The sequence below is a fragment of the Embiotoca jacksoni genome, unplaced genomic scaffold (assembly GCF_022577435.1).
Source record: "Embiotoca jacksoni isolate LCO1_2020_lvr unplaced genomic scaffold, fEmbJac1.0.p SCAF_67, whole genome shotgun sequence".
NCBI lineage: Eukaryota > Metazoa > Chordata > Actinopteri > Embiotocidae > Embiotoca > Embiotoca jacksoni.
In genome coordinates, this window is record NW_027185422.1 from 705,001 (window position 1) to 713,125 (window position 8,125).

An 8,125-nucleotide genomic window follows, 5' to 3' on the forward strand; every position below is an offset into this window, starting at 1 on the left:
TTGGTGTTGTCAGCGTTTTAAACACAACTAACCTCAGTTCCCTCTTTTCCTCTTCGGACCTCATTGGAGGTGATAATTATCGTTTAAGACCTAATTTAAACAAATAATTAACAGATGTATACTGACAAATAGGCCGGCTTGATTCTTTGCAAATCCCTCCAACCATTGTGTTGTTAATTGGGGCTGAATGTAAGCAGATACTCTGATGCCCTCCTCCTCCTCCTCCTCCTCCTCCTCCTCTTCCTCCTCGCTGAATACAATCTTAAACTGCAGAATAAACAGCCTTAAGTTCAGGAGGTGTTCGAGTTTCACATTGTTGGCCTCGTAAAGCTAACGGTTTGTTTATTCCGGTCTTTAACGCGACAATTTGAAAGTAGACCTTCATCGAGGATGTTAGTTCAATGAAAGAGATCATTTAACAACATTTAAAGAAAACTGAGTTGACTTTGTCCAAAAACCTTTAAATTTCATTTCTGTATCCCGTCATTTAATCTTCACTCTGTAAATGCTGAGGTTGGCATAAATGTTGCACAAACTTTTCTTTATGCATCTGTAATGTTGATTATTTCCTTATTTTCCAGACTGGTCTGTGTTCTGCACGTCTAAATATAAATTATTTTTGCATGAAAATGCGCATCTTAATTGGCGCCTTTACAATAAACATGCTACCGAGCTGCAGAATAGGATCCTTAACTTTTAATTTATAATTTTCTCCACATTGTAAACAGAAACCATTTCTGTCCGTTGCAGGCAGCCACACGCGTGAACTTTCTTGAAAAGCTGATTTTCGTGAGCGTCTCCGACCAACGACAACACGACATCTCGGTCCGTGCCGCGTTTCCTCCGAAGTCACGATGACGCCACGAATCGTGCTGCCGACGGCGGTTTTTAAGGGGTTTCCCACCCGGACGCACAAAAGGGGGCTCAGCATGTTCTCAGGCATTGTCTCTGGGTCAGGACCACCCGCCCCCCCCCCCCCCCCCTTCGCTGTCCCACTGTCAGTCAAACAACACAATGCAACAACTCCACCCCCCCACCCTCCACCTACACTCCCCCATCCTATTTACTCAGCCGACCCCCCCTCCTCCCCCGTCCCACCACCCACACTCTGGACACAAGGAGTGGTGACATGATGTTTTCTTAGTGCTGAATGTGAACTATTAGTCAACAGCTGGGCTGTGATTCCTTGGGAGGGGGTTGGTGGTGGTGGTGGTGGTGGTGGTGGGGGGGGGGGGGGGGGGGGGGGGGGAGTCAAGCCGAGACATGGAAGCTTTGCATGAGGAGGGCAAAGGACACGAATGTAGAGCAGCAGAGCAACGCTGCAGGAAACAAGAGAAGAAAATCAGATTTTAGCCAAAGAGGAGACGCTAAACGCTGAAACACTAAAACACTAAAACAACTCCGGGTTTTTCTTTCTGTCACTCAAACATCCCGCTCTCACAAAACACTCCTCCTTCGAGCCGGATTTGAACCAGCGACCTAAGGATGTCTGTAACATGTACTCTCCTACAGTCCTCCGCTCTACCAACTGAGCTATCGAAGGTGTTGGACACACACCGTCCACCGGACAGAGCGCTGGTCAACAGTATTCTTGGACTGCCTCAAAGGATGCGATTGATTTTCAGTGTTTCCAGTCGATAATCAGTCATTCAGCACTTTCACTGACGAACTGGAAAAACCTGTCGGTTTGATTTACAACCGCTCTGACACCAAAATGCTCCTCCTTCGAGCCGGATTTGAACCAGCGACCTAAGGATGTCTGTAACTGTGTACTGTCCTACAGTCCTCCGCTCTACCAACTGAGCTATCGAAGGGGTCCGGCACACACCCCTCACTGTGCCGACGCTACGTGACCAACAGCCCCGGACGACCTCGGGTCGCAGGTTCGAATCCGACTCGGAGCAGGAAGAATGATTAGCATAAATGATTCATGACATAAACATTACCCTGTTACCATGGAGATGATCAACATCCGCTATGCACAGTGGAGCTCAGTGGCAGAGATCCTTCGATAGCTCAGTTGGTAGAGCGGAGGACTGTAGGAGAGTACACGGTTACAGACATCCTTAGGTCGCTGGTTCAAATCCGGCTCGAAGGAGGAGCATTTTGTTGGGAAAGGTTGTCGTACAGGACATCGTGTAAATAAACACGAGAAAGCGTAGATATGCGACGAGAGGAGTCGAAAGCAAAAGGCTTTCAACTTAATGAGACGTGAGAGGGTCTGGCCCTGCGCCACGGTGGGCCAATGAACTGTGTGAGGGGGGGTGCCTCTTCCACAGCTGTGGGTCTGATGGGTGTTGACTGAACTAAACCCAGTGGAGTCTCTGATGAAACCAGCATCAGGTAGACAGTCTGTTTTTATGTTTCTTCAGAGGACGTCAGAAGGAGGCGGTCCTTCAGTGAGCCTCGGGACACATTTACATTCACACTGCTCAAAGAATGTCGACATATCGGTCTTTGACCATTCGGCATGTCAGATATATTATATTTTACTATAGTTTCTATCGACTGAAGTTGAATAAAATTTGAATTTGCATTTCAATGAAGTGTTTTTTCCATTTGAATATTTTCTATAAATGCAGAACGCGCCACTCTGCATACATCGTTATATTCCACGTACATTGTTTTATAACAGAAAACCAAAACGGTCGGAGTTGTCGAGGACTGCAGCCGAGGATTTAAATCAATCAATATGAAATCAGTATTCAGAAGGAAGGAGCAGGTAAGGTTATTGAAAGCACGAGCCCGGTATCACAACATGGCCTCGCGGGTCCCCCGAGAGCCTCGTTGGAGTTTTTGGCCCCCGGTCTCAACCAATCAGAAGTGAAGCCTGACTTCTCAGACTGATGTCTCTGTGCAGGCATCAGGCGTGAACTGGTGTGAATATCGCCTGCGGCCATGCTAACCGCCAGTCAGGCAGGAGTCAATATGGCTCCGGGCTAAAGCATCTGGGCCGAGGTAGCCCAACATACACTCTGTGCATTACATGTGAACAATTAAGACGATGCTTTTTTTTTTTTACGGCGACTTAATAATGAGTGGCGCAAAAACTTAAAATCCCCCGATCATCCACTGGATATATAGAATCCTGTATATAGGATATATATAGTACAAGCAACGAGCTATAAATGATCACGGACGACAGACGTTGATTTTGTGCTTTGGCTTCATACATCTGAGAAACTCACTGATGGACCGAGTGGCCCGAGAGCGGCCTGGCGTGCACGACTACCCGGCACACAAGTATTTATATGGCGTATATTCTGAGTGACAAGGTGGGAAAATGTTTTAGAAGGAACGGCGAGCACCCGTTGGGGAGGAGGTCATGAAGAGGACGTCAGTGTCAGCGAAGCCGACGCTGCGTTTTCCTTCACCTCAACGGTTAAAATGGAAACTTCCACGATGAACATATTCCAACCAGACAGGACGGAGGTACGTAAATTAGCAAACTGAATGCATTACGGAGGCTCTGAGCACCAAATGGGCCGAGTTCTCCACCCAGGAAGCACATGCAGGTTTAAATACAGCAGAATAAGTAGATTTGGTTGGAAAAGTGACTTTAATTCAATACATACTTCAGACGATCTGATATTTAGGTAGATATTAGGTTTCAACCAATCAGCAGCCAGCAGTGACGTCACACGTTGGTTTGTGAACGTTATGAATCCTCCAGTTCAGATTCTGTCCGTCACCATCTTTGCTAGTTCGGAGCGGTTTGGAGCAGGAAGTGACCATATTTGGACGAGCTGGGGGAGGAGCCAGCGGGGGATCTGACTGATCTGATTGGAAACCTGACGATACTACGTCAATAGCTGTAACTTGACTGCACCACAGACCTGTCAATCAAACAGACACGCCCCCAAAAACAGGTCTTCTTGAATCTTCTTTTCTAATGAATGAGGGATTATTTTCAGATGGACCTCCAGAAAACTAATAAGAAGGAGTGACTTTAGCTAACAACACCGAGATAACTGATGGACACATTTTATTCACTTTGGATTTGATGAGAGAAGTTGAATGGGAGTCTATGGAGCCGGAGGCTTTTTGGAGCCGACCTCTAGTGGCACTCGCTGGTATTGCAGCTGAAGACACTTCTGGATCAGAACCATTTTACAGACCTGAAGCTACGAACTCTTTCATATCCAGTTTGTGGTTTCAACTCATAAAGTTGTAGTTTGGATAAATAAACCACCAGGTCTCATAAATAGTTTGATTACTGGTAATAATATGGAAATATTAGAGATGAAAATTGGGGAATTGGGCAGTAATGTCTCAAAACTAATCTTAAAACGTAGCTTTATGATAAATCTTACAATTAGTGCATGTCACGTGACATTTAATTGGTCATAATACAAGTCCCCAGTTGTAAACTTGTTTTGTTTTGAAATTGATATTTGAACGACTTTCTTCTTTGTTTTTGCTTTCACCCTTTTTTTTTTTTTAATATTTTTTTATATTTAATTGTGTGTTTGTAAAGTGTATTAGGTGATTTTACACTATATAAATGAAACTGAATTGACTCTTTAACATAAAACCTTTTAAAAAAAAACATCCAATCTGCCAAAAGTGAAAGCGATGATGACCTCTCTGTAATCCAACGGCGGGTTCGGGGGGGTCAGACGTGGAGACAGCGTGGCTGCTCCTCGCTCACATCCCGGTGGAATGCTAATGACGGTGAATCACGTCTCCGGCTGATGTGCTGGAGGGAGCGAGGAAGTCGGCGGACCACCCACATCTCCTCCCGTGTCTCCCTCCGAAACACTTAGCGGTGTAATTATATGGGAGTGACGTGAAAAGTGCTCTCTGTGTGCAAATATGGATTAAGTCCCAGACGGCAGCGAGCATTTCCAAAACACCACGTCTTACTTTCCTTTAATCATCACCTGAAGTTACGTCAAAATACAAAAGGGCAAAGTGCTCGAGTGCTGCAATTCATTCTGCTTTATGTTGTAGTTCAGCAGCTTTGAGATAAAAAAAAATCGGAGTAAATCCATCGTTCCCTGATGGCAGGTGCAAACAATTACGACTCATAGAGATTGGTCAGTTAGAGCAGATCTGAATATGGCCTGGCTCCGCCCACCTATGGCTCAGCTTCAGTCTGTCAATCATAAAATAATTCATAGTTGACGATGTCAGGTATTTTGTTAAACTACCAATGAAATAGTTCATGTTTTAATGTGTTTTAGGAAGTAATCAATCAAACATTTTCATTTAAGTGTTTTATTTATATACGCTGGCATATTTCTAAATCCTAATTAAAACCGTTCAGTCCAGTAAGCGCTGACACACTTCTTTCAGTTTAGTCTCATATTTCCATGCGACTGAGGTTCAGTCATTTCCTGGTGACGGCTACATTTCCTCTGTGCAAAAGGTTACCGACTGTTTTATTGACCACTAAATCACTGCAGGTGCAACTTGGTTTTTATTCCAGGATGTTTCCTAAATGAAATTCAGCTGTCAATATATACATATATATATATACATACATATGTATATATATATATGTATATAGGAAACCTGATCAGGTCAATGAATTACAAATAGGTTTTTATCCATTTAAAGTTTTAAGAAATCTGTTTTCGTGGGATGAAACTTTGCACAAAGTTCAGCTGTGCTGCTGCTGATGTGTCTTCCTCCCTTTCATGAAACCTTATATCTGTGTTTGGTTGATGGGATAAACATCTGTATGAGCAGCAGCGGAGATCCCACAGCCCCGCGGCCGCCGCTCCTCCTCGGCCCTGAGAAACCACACTGTTTTTTTTAGTTTACGGGGAAAAAAAACAAAACAATCAAAAACAAACACGGCATTCAGAAATATAGACAATGCCGGGGTGGCCGCGCAGAGAGACGCGCATTCCTCTTCATTTCAGCTAATACTCTGGGAGATTCTGTCCTTAATGTAATTACAGGGCGAACGGGTCGTTTCCCATCCGAGGAGGGGAGTCAATGACTGACTGCAGGGACGGTTTCGAACCGGCTGTTACGCTTGGAGTGATGCTAAATGCATTTCCCAGAATTCCAAGGGTCAGGCGGACGGAGGACACTTCACCTCCGAGAGATCCGACTGCAAAACGGAACAAACTCCATCTTTCGCTGTAAAGATATCAATATTATAATATTTTCCAGTGACTGACTGTTAAAGAAGGAGCCGAGTGCTGCATGGGGAGGAGCTCAGCTATAAAACAGATGTGAGGACAGCCGTGTTTGCACTAATGAACAAGTTTCCAATTGGCAGTCAACTTCTGATGATGATACATGATGTGGATCAACGAAAACGACGTAACATTGAATTATCATAAGTACTAATGGAAACGTGGCTGAACTGTTGACTGCACTCTGCTGCAGTCAAGGCAAACGTCATGCAAAATATAAGTAGTTATGCATGTAGGTTTTGTTGTTGTTGTTGTTGTTGTTGTTGTTGGGATCAAAATGCTTGATTTTGTGGCAGCATGTAATTTGTGGAGTTTTAAGTTTTTGTTGCGCTTAAATTGCGGAAATTAGCAAAACAATTGCATGTCAAGGAGAACATTTCCGATTTATTCTAAACTAATACCTGAGAGTCGTGTCATTTCTTCATGTAATAATAATAAAAAAACATTTGAAGTTAAATATTTGAACATTAATTCAGCACATCAGTCTACCGCAGGCACAAAAACAAAGTGTTGTCTTTTACAACTGGAAGTATGGATGAATTCCCATCAACCCACCCGTCACTTTTCTGGTCAGCCGGCTTGCGGTTTGTTTTAATCATAAGACAAGAGGTTGAAGAGCCTCGTTGACTGTAGATGAGAAGTTATTTACGTTAATAAAGTAAGTTTTGTTTGGGAAGTCGACTTTTTGCTGCCACACATTCAGAAGAACTTCTGTGGAGGACATTTCTCGTGAAAAAAAAGGGCGGAAATCTTTCAAAAATGAAAGCTCCCACAAATACTGCTGAGATTGCTAGAATTTGTGTGAATTTTTGTGTTCATGAGATCACAATTTCCTGGAATGTCTATAAAATAGATACCTCTAACTCTGCAAAGACTTTATTGATATGTGTCAAATGTCAGAATAATAATCTGGTAAACCTGCTAAAATACCAAAGAATGACCTTCATTAGTTTTCCGATATACTTTGACATACTTTTACAGTTTTATCTCCATGACCTCCATACAGATACGGGAATGGGTTACAAATGAAATTAAATTCCTGAATGGTCATCTGTATTTGTTCACCTTTCTGCATCCAGCATCCACAAAAGCAGGATCAGCTGTATTTGAACAACAGTTTTCTGAAACACAAAATCTGCACATTTGAAAAACCAAATCAGACAAAAAGACCTCCATGAAAGACGAACCCGAGATGCTCGTGTCCTTGTAAACAGTTACTGTACGAAGAGAAAACCTTTGTAACAATCCTGGTATTTTATAAAATGCAACATTAGAAACTTTTGTGGAACTGGAAGTCCTGAGATTAATTATTTCTATCATTTCTATCTGTCTGACCTCACAGACTGTTCTTCAGCAGCACAAACAAATCCTCCTCCCCACTGAGGACATCAGATAAGTGTTGGCCTTAACTGTGAGAGCTGAACGTAGATGATGGGAGGGCTCGGGGTCAGGGAGGGGTGGGGGAGGGGGGGTGGGTCTGAAGGAGCTGTGATGGCCGAGTGGTTAAGGCGTTGGACTTGAAATCCAATGGGGACTCCCCTCGCAGGTTCAAATCCTGCTCACAGCGAAGGTCCCTCATTTACTCGAGATTTATAGGTGTGCAATTTTTCACAGATTTGTTTTACTCTGAATTCTTCAAATGAGGCAGTTTTAGTGCTTCCGTTGAATAGTTACTCACAACATTCGTATTTTAGAGATCACAACTAAACAGTGAGGGCCATTGCTCCCGATGAATCACAGGGCAAAGATCTTCCGCTGTTTCAATAAGCAAACAGACTGTGAGGAAGATGACTAATTATTTAGTGGAAGTTAAATCCTTCCTCTTCCCACTCGCTCCATGTGATACTGCAATGTCAGCCAGTGGACACAGAAAACGCCACAAGCAGCCTCCCACTGTAAACTAAACACTCGGTGGATCTGTATTATTTTTAGGTCTGGAAACCTTTGACCCGCCAGCAGAGGAAGGAAGACGA

The 8,125-nt window shown here is 43.6% G+C and overlaps 4 non-coding genes across 4 annotated transcripts; 2 read left to right on the top strand and 2 right to left on the bottom strand.

The window, feature by feature from the left end:
- Positions 1-1,451: 1,451 nt before the first annotated feature.
- trnay-gua (transfer RNA tyrosine (anticodon GUA)) lies at positions 1,452-1,543 on the bottom strand. Its single transcript is given in 2 exon segments — positions 1,452-1,487; positions 1,507-1,543. It is a non-coding gene; the product is annotated as a tRNA-Tyr (tRNA).
- A 178-nt stretch (positions 1,544-1,721) lies between these two features.
- On the bottom strand, positions 1,722-1,814 carry trnay-gua (transfer RNA tyrosine (anticodon GUA)). Its single transcript has 2 exons — positions 1,778-1,814; positions 1,722-1,757 (listed from the first exon to the last, which is right to left on the bottom strand). It is a non-coding gene; the product is annotated as a tRNA-Tyr (tRNA).
- A 191-nt stretch (positions 1,815-2,005) lies between these two features.
- trnay-gua (transfer RNA tyrosine (anticodon GUA)) lies at positions 2,006-2,098 on the top strand. The gene is made up of 2 exons: positions 2,006-2,042; positions 2,063-2,098. It is a non-coding gene; the product is annotated as a tRNA-Tyr (tRNA).
- Positions 2,099-7,637: 5,539 nt separating this feature from the next.
- Positions 7,638-7,719, top strand: trnas-uga (transfer RNA serine (anticodon UGA)). The gene has a single exon. It is a non-coding gene; the product is annotated as a tRNA-Ser (tRNA).
- Positions 7,720-8,125: the final 406 nt, after the last annotated feature.